This window comes from Ambystoma mexicanum, chromosome 7q (assembly GCF_040938575.1).
Source record: "Ambystoma mexicanum isolate Mex_15411 chromosome 7q, UKY_AmexF1_1, whole genome shotgun sequence".
In the NCBI taxonomy this organism is placed as follows: Eukaryota; Metazoa; Chordata; class Amphibia; order Caudata; family Ambystomatidae; genus Ambystoma; species Ambystoma mexicanum.
In genome coordinates, this window is record NC_090941.1 from 726197909 (window position 1) to 726219098 (window position 21190).

At 46.5% G+C, this 21190-nt stretch overlaps 1 protein-coding gene across 1 annotated transcript in view; it reads right to left on the minus strand.

Moving 5' to 3' along the window:
* The window catches only part of RNF17 (ring finger protein 17), a 3777565-nt gene that overhangs the window by 1932329 nt on the left and 1824046 nt on the right, over positions 1-21190 (minus strand). The gene's annotated exons all lie outside the window — the stretch shown is intronic.

Consider the following 21190-nt stretch of genomic DNA (forward strand, 5'->3'; position numbering starts at 1 on the left):
GAGAGGGGTAAGCATTCTCCTAAAGATAGACAGATGTTTAGTTTCTTACACATTTGATTCTGGTCCACCGTTAACAAAAAACTAGTGGGAGTACCCAAAAGATTGACCGATACATGGACTACCCTTTGGTTGGTGGATAAAAATAGGTGTATAAGTAGCATTATGGAAAATGTGAACACTGTCTTTTTTTGGACGAATACTACAAAAAACTTTTAGGCCTTCCTTCCCTCTTTGCCTCCTCATCGATGAACCAATTATCTAATGTACAAACAACGAGTTAGAAATACTAACACAAAAAAGAAATTAATTAGAACAGAATCACACGGACAACTGATGTTGGAATATCTAAAAGCAGAGGTGATTCCAGAGGGACTACAGATTCGCAATGTCGCACAAGTCTTTATAGACAATCCCAAATTTAGACACAATTTCAGTGCTGTGGGCAACAAATGCTCCAGGGATTGGGTCATTCTAATCATTGATACAGCTGAAAAGGCGGCTAAGAAACAGAAGGAAGAACTAGACACTTTGGAAAACAAAATCCAACATGACAATGTGAAACAAGATATTAAAAATAAATTGGAAAAATTGACTAAGAAATTGGGAAATTCAAACAAATAACGGTAGATAAAAAAATCTGGAAATTGAAAAAAGATGTAGAGAATTTGTTACGCTCACCTGGCTCCCACAGAGGTGTCGATCTGAACTGTACAGCTGCGGTCTCCACCAATGTGACGCATAGGGCCGAGATGATGGACTGGACTGGCCCACCTAGCTTAGTTTGCTTGGCCCGTAGGAATATTCTTCTGCAAATGGAGAAAGGGAATTAACCACCCGTGTGGAGTTGAGTGTAAATCCTCCCACCCCAGCTGTTCTCCCCACGGATCACCTTTGATGTCCCCTCTTATAGTCTCACCTGATGGTTTGAAAAGATGAGCTCTCCATCCTGCATTGAGCGCAGGGGCACGTTGATAACCAGTTGCTTCACTGGCTCGAAGGAATTGGGGAGTTCCAGAACAATATTGACTCCGAAAAGTATGTAGTTCGTAAGAGTTCAAATGCCTGACTTTCACTCTTGTCCGATTCCTTGCAGATTGCAGCTTGACCCTAGTGAAGAGTTCCTCGTGGCAACCGGTAATATTCTGGTAAGGATTTGTATTTCCAACACAGTTCGATAAATAATGTCAATATGTAACCTGTTGCTTTCTCCCTTATTCAGGCACTGAGAGAAAGTATGAAGTCTTGGGGAATAATACCTCCGGCGGTAAAATCAGGTAAGTCTAATGTGGTGAGGAGGGTTCCCCTTGATAGTCCCTTTGTTTCACCTTGCTGTCCTTTTGTTTCCCCTTAGGGGCCGGGGTTCAGCGAAGATGCAGTGGAAGCTGCGCCGACCCGTGAAGAGGAATAGTACCCCCGGTGGTAAAATCTGGTAAGTCTATGGGGGCGTTACTAATATTCCTCTGTGTATTCCCTTAGCTCACCTTGCTGTTCTTGTCTACTCCTTGGGTGCCGGAATGCGGCGGGTACATGCAGGAGGATGCGGTGGAATGTGAAGATGCTGCGAAGGCCGGTGAGTTCAGCGCGGCGCTGCAGCAGGCGAGGCGATGCGCATAAAATAACTTCCTTCTTCCAGCTCGAAGGCGCGATGGATCGGGAATTCAGGTAAGGATCAAAGGTATTGCTCTTGTTCTAACCTTTTCTCCCCCTTTCTCCCTTTTTCTAGGAGCTCCAAACTCGAGGCGGGCGTGGCAGAAGACTGGATGCAGACTTGCAGGCACGGTGAGCAGTACGCTGCTGGATGCAGAATACCACGAAGCATGTGCTGCTCTTCGGGCGTGGTTTAAATAGCTACCAAAGTACTCTGAGGTAAAAGTATTCCTCCCCAGCCCCTTCTGAGTAAAAAAATAGTCCCTAGGTAAAATAGTCCCTTCCGAACCTCATTGGGCTTGGAGCTCTTGCAGCATGGTCTGCATCAGGTAAGCTTGCAGCATGGTCTGCATCAGGTAAGTTCTACTCCATGAGCCTGGCGCCTATGGCGCCAGGACTGACTCCATATGAGCCTGACGCCATAAGTGCCAGGACCGCACCCAAACAGCACCTAGCAGGGGTTTTTGGGCTTACCCAAAATAACTTGATGCCTGCTTCCAGGTTGCTGGACCTGGTCTGGGTCTCCGGGGGTAGGCATCATGACAGCATTACAGAGAAGAAAAAAGGAACAAGTTACTTACCTGTAACTGTTGTTCTCCAGCATGGGTCTGGCATGGATTCACATGCTCATGAATATTCCCCGTTGTCAGGCTGGGAATCCTCGGTAAAAGAAAAAAATCAGTTTGTTTCGTTTCTGAACTGTGATTCTCCTAAAAAGCAATCACTGAGCTCTGGGTCATACTGCCCGCAGCCAATGACTGCCCTCTACCTAAGCCCCTCCTCTGGCAGCCATCTTCAGATTTGGTAGCACATAAAATGGCAGTAGGACCAAGAGAAGAGCCGCAAAGGGGCAGGCGGGAGGGCTTGCATGTGAATCCATGCCAGACCCATGCTGGAGAGCACCAGTTACAGGTAAGTAACTTGTTCCTTCTCCAGCATGGGGTCTGGGATGGATTTACATGCTCATGAATAAAGAATACATAGCAGTCCAAACATGCACAACCACGGGAGGAGGCAAGGCTCAACAGAAGCAATTTCTTATATCCTCACCAGGCTCACCTTCAAGGGAACAGGTTGCGCAGCACTGCTTGGCCGACTCTGAACTCCTACCTGGAATCCCTGTCGACGCAGTAGAACTTCGTGAAGGTGTGCGTCGACCTCCACGTAGCAGCCCAGCAGATGTCCAGCAGGGGCACACCAGACAGGAATGCCATTGTCGCAGCGATCGCTCTGGTAAAATGGGCTCTCGGACGGCCAGGCAGTGGTCGGTTGGCCAACCGGTGACAGTGAGTGATACAGCGGGAGAGCCACCTGGAAACGGAAGCCTTGGACAGGGCCTAACCTTGGTTCACAGGATCAAAGTTCACAAAAATCTGAGCAGTTTCCCAGAAACTCTTTGTGCGGGCCACATAAAACTTCAGCGCTCTAGCCACATCCAGCGAGTGCAAAGTCCTTTCAGCCGCCAAAGGCGGCGTCAGAAAAAACACAGGTAACACCAAGAGCTCTTTGAGATGAAATTCTGACAAAACCTTGGACATGAAGGAGGGGTGCGTCCACAGCATCACCCTTGTCTCGTGTGAAGTCAAGTAAGGCCGCTTGCATGACAGGGGCTGGATCTCACCTACTCGTCTTGCAGAGGTGAGGGCTACGTGGAAAGCTGTCTTCCAAAAAGAAACTCGAGCGAAGCTGAATACATAGGTTTGAATGGAGCCCCCAATGAGCCTAGTCAGCACCACACTGAGTTCCCAAGCCGGGGCAGGAGCCGTCACCGGCGGTGTTGGGGAGAATTCTCAAATGGCTGATTTCCCTTACCTAATGAGTCCCTCAGAAGCTTTGCTGGATTTCTAGGATTTATTCTTTTCACATGGTAAGAGTGAGCCTTTTTTCCCACTCTTGCATATGTTTTGCTGTGTGTTTTCACTTTGTGTGATCTTGAGCACTGGAGCCTCACCTACTCCATGGCCTCATATTTTTCATGTGTGTTACACAGCACCTTCAGTGCAGTGACACAGGGTTGTCTTTGAGACTTCCCACGGACTCCATTTTCTGGGATGACTACTGTCTCCCAGAAAAGGTAAAGTTGCCATTAACTTTATTTTATTCACTTTAAACCACAGACCCAGTACACCCCATCTTACATGGAGTATTGGGAATGGTTAATTCCTATCCCTTTTTGTCTGTGTCTCTTGGAGCATTGTTTCGCTCCCTTAACATCAAGACTTGGCTGGTGGCAGTGGTAACTACCCTAACTTTTCTACCGCGGTTATCTAATATAACCATGGTATTGTTTTAGGCTATTATATTAGCCTCAAACATAAACCTGCTTGACCAAATACATCTTATCTTGGCTCCGGCTGGGGTTATTCGCCATTTCTTTTTGTAAAAGTCTTTCTCATGTTTTTCTCTGCGCGCCTTAACCGGGGATAATCAATTGTCCATCATGACCAGAACCGACATGTCCTGATTGAGGGTAAAAACGCCTTGAGGGCGATGCTGTTAGGGAGAATTCTCCAAAATGGCTAATTTCCCTTACCTATTGAGTCCCTCGGCAGCTTTGCTGGATTTCTTGGGTTTATTTTTTTTCACTGGGTAAGAATGTGAGCCTTTTTTCCACTCTTACATGTGTTAGGGAGAATTCTCATTCTATGGCTAATTTCCCTTACGTAGTGAGTCCCCCAGCAGCTTTGCTGGATCTCTGGAATTTATTTTTTCCGCTTGGTAAGAGTGTACCCCTTTTTCGCACTCTTACCTGTATTTTGCCATGTGTATTTCAGCTGTTTTGTGATTGTGGACTCAGGAGTACACCACTTCAGTAGCCACCTTCTTTTGTGTGTTGCACAGCACCTTCAGTGCAGTGACACAGGGTTGTCTTTTAGACTTCCCACTGACTCTGAGGCTGACTACTGTCCCCCAGAAAAGGTTAAAGTGGTCATTAACTTTCCTTAGTCATTTAACCACAGATCCAGTACACGTCATCTTACATGGAGTACTGGAAAGGGTTAATCCTTAGCCCTTTTCATCTGTACCTCCTAGAGCATTGTTTCGCTCTTAACATTTAGACTTGGCTGGTGGCAGTGGTATCTATCCTAACTTTTCTACCGCGGTTATCTTATATAAACGTAGGCTATTATATTAGCCTCAAACTTAAACCCGCTTGACCAAATGCTTTTTCTTTTGGCTCCGGTTGGGTTTATTCGCCATTTCTTTTTGTTAAAGTCCTTCTTGTGTTATACTTTGCTCGGCAAACCAGGTTTACCTTCTTTGTTCACTGTCTTTTGGCAGGCTTCTCGCAAGAAGCCCTCCTCTATGTGCCTGGGTGTCTAAGTGGGCTGAATTTGAGGGAGGGGTGTAGTCACACCCTGCACAGGGTATCCTGGGAAACCCAAGTCGCACTTTGCCATGATTGGCTGAGGTGGTTGTCTGGGCCGGACAACCCCCCTGCTGCGTGATTGACAGCCAGGCTGTGTGAATGGGGGATTTTCGCATAAAAGGCGGGTCTCTTGGGCTGGAAGTCAGAGTCGCCAATGGAACTACAAGGAACCGAAGAGAAGCGGAGAAGAAGTCGACTGCTGCAACTATCCCGTCCCGGTGAAGCCCTGCTGCAGTCCTGAGCTATCTACCCTTCGACGACCAGAGAAGATCCAGTCCTGAGTCTTCTTCCCTTGAGCTTGGTGGGGATAACCAGCTCATCTTCTACAGCCAGAGGATCCCCTTCGTGGTCGAAATTGCTGCACACTGCTGTAGTGGTCCGGATAGCCATCTGAAGAGCCTCTCCTGTTTTTAAGGAGCACACATTTTATTCACTGTCGCTGCTGCCGGCTTCATCCCTGTGTGGGGCAGACCCCTCCAGACGTCGTCCTTCGGATTGAAGCTCCAGGAACGGAGGGTCTGCAGGAAACTACCAGGAACAACTGCCGTGGCACCAGCTTCTGCCTTGAATAAGGTACTGTGTTCTGCTCGAGGAATGTGGGTGAATCCCTACTATTGGCCTCCAAGGCTTGCCCTTGTCTTCCCTCCTTTTAACTTTTGCTTCCTCTGTTGACAATATCTAAGTACTCCTGGCTATGCTAAATCTGACTGTGTGATCCTCTGCAATAGGAACCTGGTTCCCCTTCACACTGGCTCCGGCCTATTGACTTTTGAATTTCTGTCTAAGAGTGTTCTCTGATCCTGTCTGCCTTGACAAAAGTATTGCCTATGATTTCTGCCGCCAACTCTCTCTGGGTATCTCAGGTGCTAAGTGTGTTTTTATCCAGGTAACATTTCTTGCCGCGGATATGCATTTCTTTAGTAAGACCGAAATGTCATTACTGTCAACAAGTGATAGCAAGTGTATTCCCGGTAACGTCTTTTGTTTCATAACACTGGTCCACTAAAACACAGGGTACTTACCTTGAAGTATACCGTACAAAGTGAATTGGTTAGTTGTAGCATATTTTACGTGTGGTTTTTTAATTAACAGAAGTGTCGTGTTTATAACAAATGGTTTAAAAATGAATGTACTTATATTTTTTACCTGAAACCTTGAGTCAGTGTTTGCTTGAGTCACAGTAATTGTGGTCCCTTCGTGTAAACTCTGCTACTGCTCATATACTCTTGAGATAAGCCTGGCTGCTCCGCTACTGCTACCACTTTAACATAGTAGTAAAGGCTTGTACTAAAAGGTAAAACTTGTATTGCCACCTGTAGTCTTAATTGTGTGTAGTGGTCCCTAAGGGCACTGCACAGGATTCTGCCTAACATGTGTTTTGCTGTGTGTGTTTTTACCAATTGTGTGATCTTGGGCTCTGGAGCCTCACCTACTCCATGGGCATCATTTTTGTGTGTGTCACACTGCACCTTCAGTGCAGTGGCACAGGGTTGTCTTTAAGACTTCCCCCTGACTCAATTTTCTGGGGCTGACTACTGTCCCTCAGAAAAGGTAAAGTTGCCATTAACTTTACTTAGTCATTTAACCACAGACCCAGTACACCCCATATTTCATGGAGTATTGGAAAGGGTTCAATCTTATTCCTTTTTGTCTGTGTCTCTTGGAGCACTGTTTCGCTCTCTTTACATCAAGACTTGGCTGGTGGCAGTGGTATCTACCCTATTCTTTATACCGCGGTTATCTTAAATAACCATGGTATTGTTTTAGGCCATCATATTAGCATCAAACATAAACCCGCTTGACCATATATATTTTATTACGGTTCTGGCTGGGTTTATACGCCATTTCTTTTTGTAAATGTCTTTCTGCTGTTTTACTCTGCGCGCCAAACCAGGTTTGGTCCCTTTGTTCATCGCCTTTTCACAGGCTTACAGAAGCCCTCCTTTAGGCGCCTGAGAGTCTGGGTAGGCAGGATGTGAGGGAGGGGTTTTAGGACCCCTGCCATGGGTTGCCTTGGTAACCCAAGTCGCACTCCAGTTTGATTGGCTGGGTGACTGTCCTTGCCAGGACAGCCACCCTGCTGTGTGATTGACAGCCAGGCTGCATGAATGGGGGAAAACTGCATAAAAAGCAGGTCTCTGGGACTGGAAGAGCTGAGTCACCACTGGAACGAAAGAACCAAAGAGGAACTGACGGAAGAGGACCCCTACAACGATTGAAGCCCCGTTACGCTCACCTGGTATCCACAGGGACGCCACCCAGCCCTGGTTGGATGATTTGCACTCTCGAACCCTCTGCCCGTCCCTTGGTAAGGCCTCTGGTTAAAGATGGGTCTGCAATATAGGAGAGCTGGATTCAATACCAGATTGTCTTTATGTTTTCCCACCTCCCTTGGCCTCAACTCCTTCCTCCTCCTTGGGCCTCCTCCTCACCTTAATATTGTAAGAGGTGGATTCTCCGTCCTGCTCCTCGTGGCAGGGGCGCGTAGATGTGGGGGGCGAGCAGCAATCAAGTCACTTCACTGGTGCAAGCCCCCTGTGGGAAGACAGGCCTGCTGCGACTCCGAAAGTTTGCTGCTTTACAGTCTTTATATGCAGTTCTTATGTTCCTCTTAGTTCGAATAATAATGTCTTGCTTCTTTCCTTTTAGGTATGGAAAGGTATTTTGGTGTTGTCAAGCAGTTTGAAGATGAGCATGGGCCGGTAGGCGAAAGCGCGGTGTGCATGATGTTGTCCGGTGAGTAATGCGCGATGTGCTGCGCTGTGTCGCCTTTTATATTGCTAACCTGTGTCTTTTCTCTCCTTGCAGGTTGCGATGTTCCTCGCCGAGCGCCGTAATGTTCCAGCAATGATACTGACCAGGAGAGGACTACCCAGGTAAGAATTGTGTGGCTTTCTTCATTCGGGAGGAAACTTGAGTAAACGCTTACTAATGCTGTCTTTCTTTCTCCTCTTTCGAGGTTATGGTATTCCAGGATGCATGCGGTGCCGGATGATGGAGTTTGTACCTTCAGGTGAGTGGAACTGAAGTCAGCGGTGGATTGAAGACAGGATACTGTTCCAGGTAAGTTTCGTAGTGTTCATTCTCTCAGTGCAGGTCCTTGGTTTCAGGTAAACTGGCATCAAAGAACTGGACACGTGTTACGCTGCCCACAGCAGGATAATGCAAAGCATGTTCTGCTGTTTGGATGTGGTTTAAATAGTCTCAGGTAAAGTAGTCCAGGTAAAATAGTCCCAGGCTTGCCACACCCAAAGTAGTCCAGGTAAAGTAGTCCCAAGCCTTCCGCACCAAAAAGACTAGACCGCATAGCTCAGTTCCTTGTAACTGAGCTATGTGTGTGCCTCCATGTTGGCTGAACCACCCCCCCACCCCCAAGTTAAATATTCCCAAGTAAATAGTCCCATTCTAATGTTGGTCTTCATGATGGTTATGAGCGTGGCACCAAAGGCCAGGGGCAAGGGTCATGACAAGCCCTGCTGCAGGTCTGAATCTTCAGAATCCGACGACAGAGAAGATCCTCCAGGAAACTTCTTCCCTTGAGCTGGTGGGACCAACCAGTTTGCCCAAACTGCAAGCCAGGACCCTTCCTCTGGTCGAATTCGCTGTACAGAGCTACAGTGGGCAGGATAGCCAGGAAGGTCGGACCCTGCTTGGGTTTTAAGGAGCGCACCTTTTATTCGTTGCTTTGCTCTGCTGCTGGTTTCTTCCCTGGGTAGTACAGGCAGGACCCTCCAGTCTTCCTACATTGTGTAAGCCCGACAGTCGCTTCAGGAACCGTGAGCCTGCAGGAACTACCAGGAACGTCCGCCTCAGCTACAGCTTCCTCTCCGTTTCAAGGTACTGTGCGAATCCGGCTGCTCGTTTCGTTCAACCGTGGTGAAAGTGTTTGAAATCTTTCTCCAATCTGAGGGCTTGTCGTTCTCTTCTCTTCGAACTAACTTTTCTACCAACCAACCTCTTTCGAAAACCGTGCCACGAACTTTACCGCGAACTACCATGAACTGTGTGATCTTGAGCAAAAGACTTTTGACCCATTGACTTTGGCCTTAAGCCTTTTCTACCTGATTTTGTCACTGTAATTCCTCTTGTTCAAATTCCCCGAGTACTTACCTGTTGGTTTGATTTAATTTCTAATAATTTTGACTTTCCCTCCCTTTTAAATTGCTGGAATGCCATTTTGCTCCCCCTTCATTTTGTGAGCTTAACTTGTCTGGAATTTAAGGGAAGTGGTGTGGTGTATTAAGATAGTGATTTTTGAACTGCTTATAATAGTGTAATGTCATACACATGAAGAGTGAAATAAATGTATATTTATTTACTTGAAAACCTTGAGTCAGTGTTTGCCTGAATCATAGGGCCTCATTACACGGAAGGCGGTATGGGTTAACGGTCACCAATAAGGGTACCGGTGACCGTTAACCCATACCGCCTTACTACGAGGTCCCTTTGCGGGACCCGACCTTAACGGCTGGTGTAGACCAGCCGGTAAAGTTGGGACCCGCAAAGGGACCTTGGTGCTAATTACGGTACCGCAATTTGCGGTACTGTAATTAGCTCCTTCCCCATTCCCATTATGCCCTATGGGGCAAAAATGGGAATGGGGAAGGGCCATGGAGAAATGGGGAATTACCGCCCGCCAACCTTGGAATGGGGTGGTAATTCCCCTTTCCTCCATCGTGTTACCGGTATGGTACCGGCGGCAACCATGGTGCTAATAGCACCATGGTTTACCGCCTACCGTGTAATGAGGTCCATAGTAATTACTGTCCTTTGTGTAACAATCTAATACTGATCACTTACTCTTGAGATAAATCTGGCTGCTCCGCTACTGCTACCACTTTAACTGTGTAGTACAGGCTTGCACCAAAGGTGAATTTGTACCGTCACTTGTAGTCTTAATTGTGTGAGGTGTTCCCAAAGGGTACTGCATATAATTCTGTCTAACAGGCGGGAACGAGAGGAACAGTCCCTTGATGAGCTCCTTGACTAGACGGTGCGTCCCGGAAATCTGGTGTAGCGGGAGATAGCTGCCAGATGTACCTTAATGGAGGCATGAGCCAGTCTCTATTTAGCCGATGACAGTAAATATGGAAGTACTTGAGGAGCCGTCACCGCAGAGGGTTGATCTTCTTTGAACGGCACCAAAGAACAAAGCACTTCCATTTGTGCATGTAGCACTTTGAAGTAGAAGACGCCCTGGCCAGGCCTTCAGGTTCAGCAACCCCGAGTCGTGGTGGAAAATGGCGCCTCCTTGCATGGCGAGAAGATCCGTGACCACTGGCAGCTTGACCGAAGGGGATGCTGACATGCTGAGAAGGTACCAGAACTGCGTCTGCCACGCTGGGGCGACGAGCATCATGATGACTGATGACTCGAAAAAGCAATGGCAACAGAGGGAGCACATACAGAAACAGGCCTTGCCAAGGAAATGAGAATGCGTCCCCCATGCTCCCCGGGTGGGGAAATCTGCTGGCGAACCTCCGGCACTTGGTGTTCACCGCCGTTGCAAACAGATCAATCTGGGGACTTCCCCATCTGAGGAAAAAGTTGTCCACTTGGTCCTGCCCAAGCTCCCACTCGTGATAAGAGCGTACCTCCCTGCTGAGAGAGTCGGCGACTGTGTTCTTTACTCCTGCCAGTTGAAACTGAATGAGGAACATCCCCTAGGCGATGGCCCAGTGCCATAAGTCCTGCGCCTCTTCGGAGAGCGCTGGAGATCTGGTGCCCCCTTGTTTCTGGATGTAAAACATTGTGGTGGTATTGTTCGTGAAGACCCTCACCACCTTGCCCTTGAGGGACGGCATAAACAATTTGACGACCCAAAACACTGCCCCTTGTTCCAAGACGTAGATGTGCAGCGTCTTCTCCCCATCCCTCCAGGGAATCGTCCGTCGTGACCGTCTCCTTGTACGGGGGACTCTGGAAATCCGTGCCTCTGGCGATATAGGAGCACATGTCCCACCACCTTATCGCCCGACGGACACCTTGACCCAACGTGCATCGAGGAACTCCTGTAGAGGGTACATTAGCAACCTGCAGAGATGAATCATGTATATGAATGACAACATCATGCAGAGAAGGGACTTGATGGTCCTCACCGTGGCGAGCCTCAGTGCTAACAGCCGTTGCACTTTGCCTAGAATGGTTGATATTATCTGCTCCGACAGTGGCGCCAGGCAGGACACTGTATCGAACCTGGATCCCAGGAACAGTAGGTCCTGTGATGGAGTCAAGCAGTTCTTTGCATAATTCACTGAGAACCCCAGATCCGTCAGTAGGCGGACGGTCCTCGATGTGTAGTCGACGGCGATGTCTCTTGATCTGGCCCGGATGAGCCAGTCGTCCAGGTAATGGTGCACTTGGATCCCTTGCAGCCGTAGATGGGCCGCCACCGGAGCCAGGTACTTGTGGAAGACTCTGGGCGCTGACTTTAGTACGAAGGGAAGAGCCTTGAACTGGTAATGCTTCCCTTGAACGACTCTGAGGTGAGCTGGAAAAGCTCAGAGGGCCGGGCAGAGTGAAAGGATCCCATCTCGTCCGGTAGAGAGGCTCTTGGTGCCAGTGATGCAGGGTCTCCCAGTCCTGCATCGTCTGTATCTGTCGTCGCTGTGTCCCTGGGGGGTGGGAGGGAGCGACGGTTGGAAAGGAGGCGTAAGGTGCCTTCTCTTCTTCGCCAGTGGTGGCCCCGGTGTCAACAGGGTCACTGGTGGTGCCTTTGTCATCGGTAACCTTCTCTGAATCTCCGACACCAACGTGTGGAGTGTCGAGAGGATATCCTGTGACAAATCTCTACAGGGAACCTGGGGAGCAGGGTCACTGGGCACAGCGCCCATGTTGTCGCCACTGCCTTCGGCGGCTGTCTTGTTGACGTTCCCCTTGTGGACGGTGTGGACGGAAAGTCTCTCCTCGTCAGATGAAGAAATGTCTGTGCCCTGGAGTTCTTCCGTCCACCCCCCCCCTTTTCTACGGGTCCTGAGGGGTCGGTCTCGAACTGAGGTCTGGCATCCTGTTCACCATGGTCTTCACTATAGGCCCGAACAAAGACTCTCCTGGATGGGAGCAATATTCTGGCTGGCGCCGGGGGACCCTGGATGGGGTCAGCCCCTTTCGCCTTCAAAAGGGAGGCCACCAACATCTCGATCGATGATTAGGCAAGGGCCACCTGGGCCTTCACAGGCAGGTCGGACATCTTGGCCTTCTCCTTCACAGGAAGCGCGGACACCTTGTCCTGCTTGGCCTTCTCCTTAACGGGGGGTTCGGACACCTTACCCTTTTCCCACAGTTTCCAAGGAGTAGCTGACTTCCTCTTGGAAGAAGAGCTGGAGCGGTGGCTGGAGATCGATGAAGATGGGGAAGATGACCGTTGCGGGACCCGTGGTAGCGGCGACCCCGACGGAAGCGGACCCGCAGTGCTTGGCCTTCTGTTGGGCCCCCCAAGGCTGGTGCGCCCTCAAAGGACTTGGAAGCCCGCTCAGGTTGGCTGGATCTGGAAGAGGCATGCCCCTGAGAAGCACCCGGGGTACAGGCCTGGCCTGGAACCACATCGCCAACCGGACCTGTCGATCCTTCATGGTGTGCTTGTTGAAACCACGGCAGATATCACAATCCTCTTCTTTATGCGCCGGGTGTAGACAATACAGGCACTGGGAATGCTTGTCATCCGAATAAATATCCTGCAAACCGCAGCTGGAGCACAGCTTGAAGAGGGAAGCTCCGTCCTTCTTGTTGTATTGTGCCTGTCTGAGGTGAGGTAGCTTGAGATGTCATGTGGAATGTTTATGTGTGGATGATGGAATATTCTGAGTGAGTGTTCTGTGTAGAGGCGGTTACAGCTGGCTGGCCCTGGGTGATGGGAGCCGGTGTTGTCCCAGCTTATGTCCTTTATGTCTTCATGTGGATATGTAACTAAGAACTTGGAAATAAACTTACCTGAAGAAATCTTAAAGAGCCTGGAACCTGCTTTTTAACAATGGCGACGAGTCGGTCTTTGGTAGCCTACATGCCACAAGCTGATGGACTGAGGACCCTGCTGCGGGGGGTGCAGGAAGGACAAGCTTCTGGAGAAGGACAACACCGCCCCCAAAAACTTTAAGTCCCATCACCCAGGGTGCAGGGGGAGCTGGAGGATTAAAGCCCCATCTTTGGTGGAACCGGCGCACATAAGTAGTGGGCAAGCTGGGCCCCAGGGAGTCTTCAGGAAGAAGCCCTGACATGGCTCCCCAGAGCGCAGGGGCAGGAACAGGAATTGGGCCCCATTGCAGAGGGATCAGCTCCAGGAGCAGGAAGGAGGACTGCGTCACAGGGTTCAGGGGAAGTCCAAGAAAGAGGCCCCTTTTTGGATGGGCAGCTCCTAAGTAGGAGGCAGAGCTCTGCCCTGGGGGCTCGAAACGGTGCTGGACCAGCAGGTGAAAGATAATACTGGCAATACTGGGAAATTGATGTGAATTTGACATGAACAAGGAGGACTGTTTGCCTGACTACACGTCACTCCCATATCTTGTGCACTCATAGCAATGAGGAGCTGTTGTTTTAAATGGTGTCCTTCTCACGAGACAATTGCAGGCTTTGAAGTTATGGGAGCCTGGCAGCACCGTACTGTGCTTATCGTGCACATCATGTTTTTGGCTGTCAAACTCTGGTGATTTATGAGCCTTTCGTGGCGAGGTCTCCTGGGAAGTGAACAACCGTTGGCCTATGAAGCTCTGCATAGCCCTGCTGAGCAGTAGTGACTGATGATGTCACACATGCAGCAGGGTGAGATGGTGAAGCGTAAAATGTTCTTTGGAATGTGCTATTGTTAGAGCTTCGTATTATAAGTGCTGTTTGCCCTGAGGATGTAAAAGGGAAAGTACTTTAAGGAATCTGACGTTTGGCAAGACATGTGTCTTAGAAGGAAGGAGGCTAAATATGCGTGCAGCTATATTAAGGCAGGAATGAATAATGCTTAGAACATGGGAACCCTATGATACGTATCGGATCCAAAAGACATGGTTTGTTTAGGTGCCAAATGCTGGGGTCTCTGCTTGGCAAAAGAGACATTTTCGGCGGATTGTGAAGCTGGCATGCCGCTCAGTCTCAGTTAGTGAGGCGACAGGTAGCGGCCAACAAATAAGGTGACATTTTTAGGTCATGACAGTATGGTGGGGTATAGGCTTGTGCAGAGAGTAACAGCCATAATGTGGTAGTTTGGAAATTTAATATACCTATTTAAAACTGACGGAGCATTTTGCATGTGCAGGATGGTGAGTGCCTTGGTGCGATGTGAATCTGTAGAATGGGGGCACTGCGAGGATGCAAATGAGTTTGTGTTTATAGAAGATATACATGCATCTTAAATGGCGCTGTTCTGTTATGTAAATGGGTAAGTGAAACTGTGACAATATAGTGTGGTAATATGTTGTATTGAAGGGTACTTAGCATAATTATTTTGAGGAATTGCAGGTTTCTAGTGCCAAGCACCATGGCACATGGACACTAATGTGCATAAATCGTTGCTGTTAGTGTAAGATGGGTGGTATGTGTATGAGTGTGATAGCTTTAATCATTTTGAGGATTTTCAGCTATATTGCACATATCAGTAGAGCCTGTGTAAATGGCTATGGACTCTCAGGTTCGCTTAAGAGCCTACAAATGGCTATGGACGTTTTAGTTCATAAACGTGTTAGTTTTGGGGATTTTACTTACTATGAGCAACATGGTTTTGTATTCAACTGTGCACAACGCAAATGTTTTCAATGCGGTTTATGTATTGTTTACAGCATATGGTTGCAGCATTCTATGATTTTGGAATGCATGTATGATGAATCTGACTCAGATAGGTTGGAGAGAGTCAGTGAGTGTTGGGTATTTGGTGAACTCACATTCAGCATGGAAGTGTTGCAGTGTGAAATGCATGGTTTGAATTGTTCGGGTAATGTCAGTGGGGGATACAGTTTTCCTTACATTGTTTTGGTTTGGGTAGTTACCTGTCGTGGTAAAAGTTGAACACCCATGCGATTGTTCTAGAGTGAGGTAGCGCCTCGACTCTTTCATTAAGGATGTTAGGATTTTCTAATTTCATGTGAGGGGATTGGTCTGGTTATAGGGGTTACCTGATTCCGTTAAAGGTTGAACAGCGATGAGGTTGTTCTGTGAGGGAGGTAGCGCCTCCTCTAGGTTTTTTTTTATCCTTCTCATCACATTGGACAGTAGGTAGCTGGTGGTAAAGGGGTAGCTGGGGACGCCTGGTAATGACCCGTCGGTATTGAGTGTGGTAACTCCTGAGATGATGAGTAAATTGTTTTCTATGTTACTTGTGGTATTTATTGTGGATTTCGTTGTATCCATGGGTTCAACAGCTTGTTCTGGGTTAGGATGTTTTCCTTGCTATAAGACCGTTTAGTTTTTACCAGTCATTGATGTTGGCATTGGGAGTGCGTGGCCACCACTCCCAATGTGTTTGGAAGGCTTGTACATCCTGGTCTGGTGTAATGAGTATGGTATTAAGACCATGGGTGTTTGTGATCTCAGTGATGTTGTATGTTTCCACTTTGTGAATCCCTGTTGGAGTGAGGTTGTGATTGTCTTTCTGGAGGCTTTGAGGTCTCAGTTCTCTAGAGTGGCAGTCTAGAGGCCTGCTGGGGTTCCAGGGTGGCAGCCTGGACACCCGCGTTGTTGTAGGCGGAGGCAGGTGGTAGGAGGTGTAGCAGTCTTGTCGTTGTTCAGGAATGTAGGTGAAGTAGCCCAGTGTCAGGGTTGGCCAGGTCCTTGGGTGAGATCCCAGTTGCTTGTTTGTGGCAGGAACAGGCAGATGGATGACAGTATTTTTGTTATTGGTACATGGAATGTAGTTTGTCAGGGTGTGATGTTTTGATGGTTGGGTTTGGCCGTGGAAGTGTCTGTCTGCCAGTTGAGTGTTACGTGTGCGTATATCTTGGAAGGTGGTAGTTGTGTTGTTCTGTGCATGTATGTTTAGTAAAGGAGGGAGGTGTGTTGTATTGTGCCTGTCTGAGGTGAGGTAGCTTGAGATGTCATGTGGAATGTTTATGTGTGGATGATGGAATATTCTGAGTGAGTGTTCTGTGTAGAGGCGGTTACAGCTGGCTGGCCCTGGGTGATGGGAGCCGGTGTTGTCACAGCTTATGTCCTTTATGTCTTCATGTGGATATGTAACTAAGAACTTGGAAATAAACTTACCTGAAGAAATCTTAAAGAGCCTGAAAACTACTTTTTAACACTTCTCTTCCGACATGATGGCGCGGCATAGGCCTGAAGAATTTCTGGAAGCTTCCGAGAAGAACACTCAACGATTTCTTCCCTTGAGGGCCGATGAAGGATGCTGAAAAACGGTTCCTCGTTAATCGGATGAGTAGACGATGGAGCACACGGGCTCGAGTTGAACAAAAATAGGAATTTTCTACCGAAAAGCACGAAAAAAATGCAGAAAGCTCTTGGAACGAAACACAAGGACTCCCAACACTTGAACATGCTGTAAAAATCTGAAGATGGATGCCAGAGGAGGGACTTAGGCAGAGGTAATTCATTGGCTGGGGGCAGTATGACCCAGAGCTCAGTGATTGGTTTTTAGGATATAGACAGTGAACGAAACTTCAACAGATTTTTTCTTTTACCAAGGATTCCCAGCCTGACGTCGGGGAATATTCATGAGCATGTGAATCCATGCCAGACCCCATGCTGAAGAATATACCCATACCTAGTAGAGGGCTATTATGACAAACAGAACAAGGCAGGTTACAATATAAATAGATCCAACAATCCAAACAGTAGAAGGCAACGTTTTGTAACCTTCTCCAACATCTCCAATAGTTCGAGTGGAAGCGAACCAGAGAACACAAGTGCCAAACCTGCCCCTTCCACACCTGGTCCCCCGATTTTACAAACCCCACAACAGTTTTCTTCAAGGATGGGGCAGATGAAGGGAAACCAGACCATTCAGGGCACCCCAGATGCACACGCGTCAATAGGACACCATGCAACAACAGAATTGGTGATCCCCATTTTTAATCTCAACGACTATCAATTGTCTAAACAAGAGACAGCCATAATTTGCAAAGGCCCGACTACGCAAGCAGATAATTTTGAAACTGAAATTGAACTCAGAAGTTCATCAGAAAAATATGTTTAGGATTATATTTCTCACACCCACCAGAACCAGCAACACCTAAGAAAGGGAATAATACCGGCTTAAAACTCCCTTCCACCAATTTACCAACATCTAATATGGGGAGCCCAGCCATTGTGGGTTTTGAAAACAAGATTCTTGTTTAATCAAAGTCCTTACTTGACTCCCAAAATTTCCATCGGGACAATCTAACTAGAGATGAAAGACTAGCACTCAAACAATTACAAAAGAACTCACAATTTGTGATAAAACCAGCTGATAAAGGTGGTGGCATTGTTCAGTGGTCACACCAAGCTTACACAGCCGAAATCAAAAATCATTTAGACAATCCAATATTGTATAGGAAACTAGCACACGATCCTACATCAAGACTGAAGGAAGAATTAAGTAGTCTGACCTCCCATGCCTTTCTCCAAGGATGGATAGAGGACGAAGAGCAAGCCTACCTGACAAGATCACATCTAACTATACCTGCCTTCTACTTATTACCCAAGATTCACAAAAATAACAGCACACCACCAGGCAGACCGATTGTATCAGCCATAGGTTTTATCTTTGAACCTTGTCAATTTATTCAGACTTCTTCTTACGACCATTTGTGAGGACAATGCATTATTTTGTGAAAGACACAACGGAAATGTTAAACATTCTGGCAGAACTGGAAATCGGTACACATGATTTTCTAGTTTCTCTAGATGTAGAAGCGTTATAGACCGATATTCCACAGATTGATAGTATAAACATTATGAAAGAATTTCTTGAAAATGGTACAATCTATACCAATCAGGTCCCAACATCTTAGAAAGTATCAGAATTGCGATTACCGAGAATTACGTCCTCTTACCGAAAATTAGGTCCTCTTCGATAGCTCTTTTTACAACCAAAAACACAGAACCAGTATGGGTGCAACTTTTGCGCCCATAATTTGTACATGGAACACTTTGAATTGAGAAGAATTTACGATAAAGAAAATCCTTTCTCTCAGAACATCAGGACATGGCATCGATATATCAATGATGTGTTCATGATTGTATTCATGATTTGGTCAAGAAACAAGGAGGATTTAAAGAATTTTCTGGAATGGTTGAACATCCAAGATCCTAATATTAAATTCACTATGAGCTATGATGGAACACGTGTGTCCTTTCTGGACTTACTTATTATGGAATCTTCAATGCGAAAGTTAGAAACCACCTCATTTCGGAAATCTACAGACAAGAAAACCCTGCTGAAATTCGACAGTTTTCACCCATTAAGCTTGAGAAGTAACCTCCTTGTGGGTCAGTTCCTCTAAGTACACGAGTCAAGCAAAGGGGGTCCCTGCGAAAATAATCCGCAATGCACGCAAGCAAGCAACACATACTGCCAGAGCAGACTGTCTCATTCCCCGGAAGAAAACCAAACTAGAGGAAGAGGAAAAAATTACATGTATCATGACTGTCTGATCAGCAACAACATATGGAGAACAATCCTAAAAAACTGGAAAATGCTGTACACACCTCGTTTTAGTCCTATTAAACCAAGATTTGGTTACAAGAAATATAAATCAGAAGGGACATCCTGCTGCACACGAGAATCCCAAAAAAGAAAAAAACTAAAAAGTCTCTGGCATCTCCCACCAGTAGTAGTATACTATAGATGTGGAGCGTGTTCAGTCTGCCCACTCACTGATAACATGAAAGAGGATCTATATGGCCGTAAGTGGCAACTAAAATCCTTTTGAAACTGCAGATCCAACTGGGCAATCTATGAAATAAAATGCCTGTGCCAACTGATCGCCATTGGAAAAACTAAACGGAAAGTGAGAAAACGAATATGTGAGCACCGCTCCTGTATCAAGAATAAAATCAACAATAAACCAATGGTGGCCCATTTTGTCCAACATCAGCACAAACCCACAGATATGACATAGTTTATCATTCAAATGACTGAGCCTCTGCCAAGAGGGGCAGATAGAGATGTTCAATTAAGAAGAGCAGAGTAAAAATTGATCTTTAAGTTGAATAGTGTTCACCATGGCCTAAACGCAAGCACTGAATGTGGACTATTCATGCATGACAAACAGACTAGCAATATGGGGATGAGACATACCTCAGCTTTTCCAACTTGACTTCTATCCTTCAAGCACGACATTTCTGGAGCTGCACCTCCAGTGGCACACACACATACCCGAGCCATAGTACTAGCAACACAATACTGAAACAATCTTTTGTGTTAAACTAGTTACAGGTGGTAATGTCTTAATCTTGATTTATTCCCTTTTTTTCATTTCTTTCATTTTTGTCATGGCCTAGGGCACATATCCAATTAATTTAATTATCAATCAATTTTTTAATTGGCTATGTGTGCAACTGTGAACAGGCTCTTTTTCTCTATACTTTCACCTGTACATGGTCGACACCACTGCACAAAGCGAAAGAAACCTGTTTCACACATCCAAGCCTCGTTTCCAAGACGAGGCTTGGTTGCGCCTCAGGTAAACAGCACATATCTGATGCGCGGAGAGAGCTTGACGGAACTCGCGCAACAGACGTGGTACAGCACCACTCTGGACCCTCGCATGATTGAATGAGGTAAGAGACTGTTGTGCTTTTCTGGGCCCTCCAACAATTAAGCCTCTATTTAGCAAACCATTGCCATACCGGGACTTCCTCGCAAGTCATAGTAAATACATGTGTTGTTTATGCGCTCTGTAGAATTGCAAAAAGTACACACCATTTTTTGCAGATTTTAGCATTTAGAAGGACCAAAAAGAACACACAGCAAATTAACCCTGAGATCTGTGTTTCTGTATCTTTTGCAGATCCAACCTCGCAGTCATGATGCAATAAGGAAGTGTCCCTATGTTGTTTCCCGGTCCCACCTGGTTTCACAAAGAAAAGAAATAACTAGATAAGAAAAAAGTGGGTGAGCATCACAAATCAATGCCTACCGTAATAAGGCAAATAGTGAGATCATCACTAATAAGGAATAATATTAAAGAGGCCCTCAAAACATTGTCTGTCTCTAAAAAGTGAACTGTACCCTTCAGAAGAAATTGGGCTCAAGTATTCAAACTGGTTACAATCACCCTAAAAACATCCCTACGCCACCTGCCTTAATGGAGGTAGTACTCTGTTTCAGTTTTTAGTATTTAATTTCTAACTGTTAATTTTTAAGAAGGCACTATGCCTATCATCATGATACTAGATTGTAGACAAGAGAGATGGCCTCTCAATTCAAAACTGATGTAATGATGTTATATTATAGGAAATGTAAGCCTTGGGGTTTCCACCCGTCTCACCCTGAAAATAAATTACATGCATGTCCTGAAAATGGCTCTCTCAACCAACTATGTGTACACATGGGCACAAGTTTATCAGGAGTAAAAGAGCTGAAACACGTGTCGACCTAAGAGAAAATCCAAACACTACGGTTTTTCGTGCTTCTAAAAACAATAGACACACTGAATAATCAAGCCACCTTGAACCGCAAAACAACTAATAAACTGCTGCGTAGTCAACAAAAAACAATGCAAAATAAATACTTCAGTAGAGACTTTTTCTGTCTTTCTATTCCAGTGCTCTGCTACGTGTCAAAAAAGTAACATACTAAGTCACCATATACTAACCCCCAGTCACATTTTACTGACCTAAGTGTTTGTGTAAAAAAACTGTTACACTATATAACATGCTTTGTGATATATTTACGGCATTTCTATGAGTTTTGTTTCACTGATTTCAGTGGCTTTTATATTATATTTTATTTTTTGTATACGGAACAACAAAAAATTGGTCTTTTCTGAATAAACAAGTGACAATAGACCTCTGTGCGATACTTTGTCCCCTCTAGCTGGATGCACAAACAGCGGCTAACAATTTATCAAGACTGTGTAGGCTCATTATTGCGCTTTTGACTAAGGGAGGGGTAACCATTCTCCTACAGATAGAAAGCGCTCAAGCCATACAAACTTTGGATAGAATGTCTAGCTTCTTCAGCAGGGAATCCTACCATTCCTCCAGGAAATAGTACCTGAAGAGCCGATTGATCTGAGGAGTCTCTGAAAGGGTCGC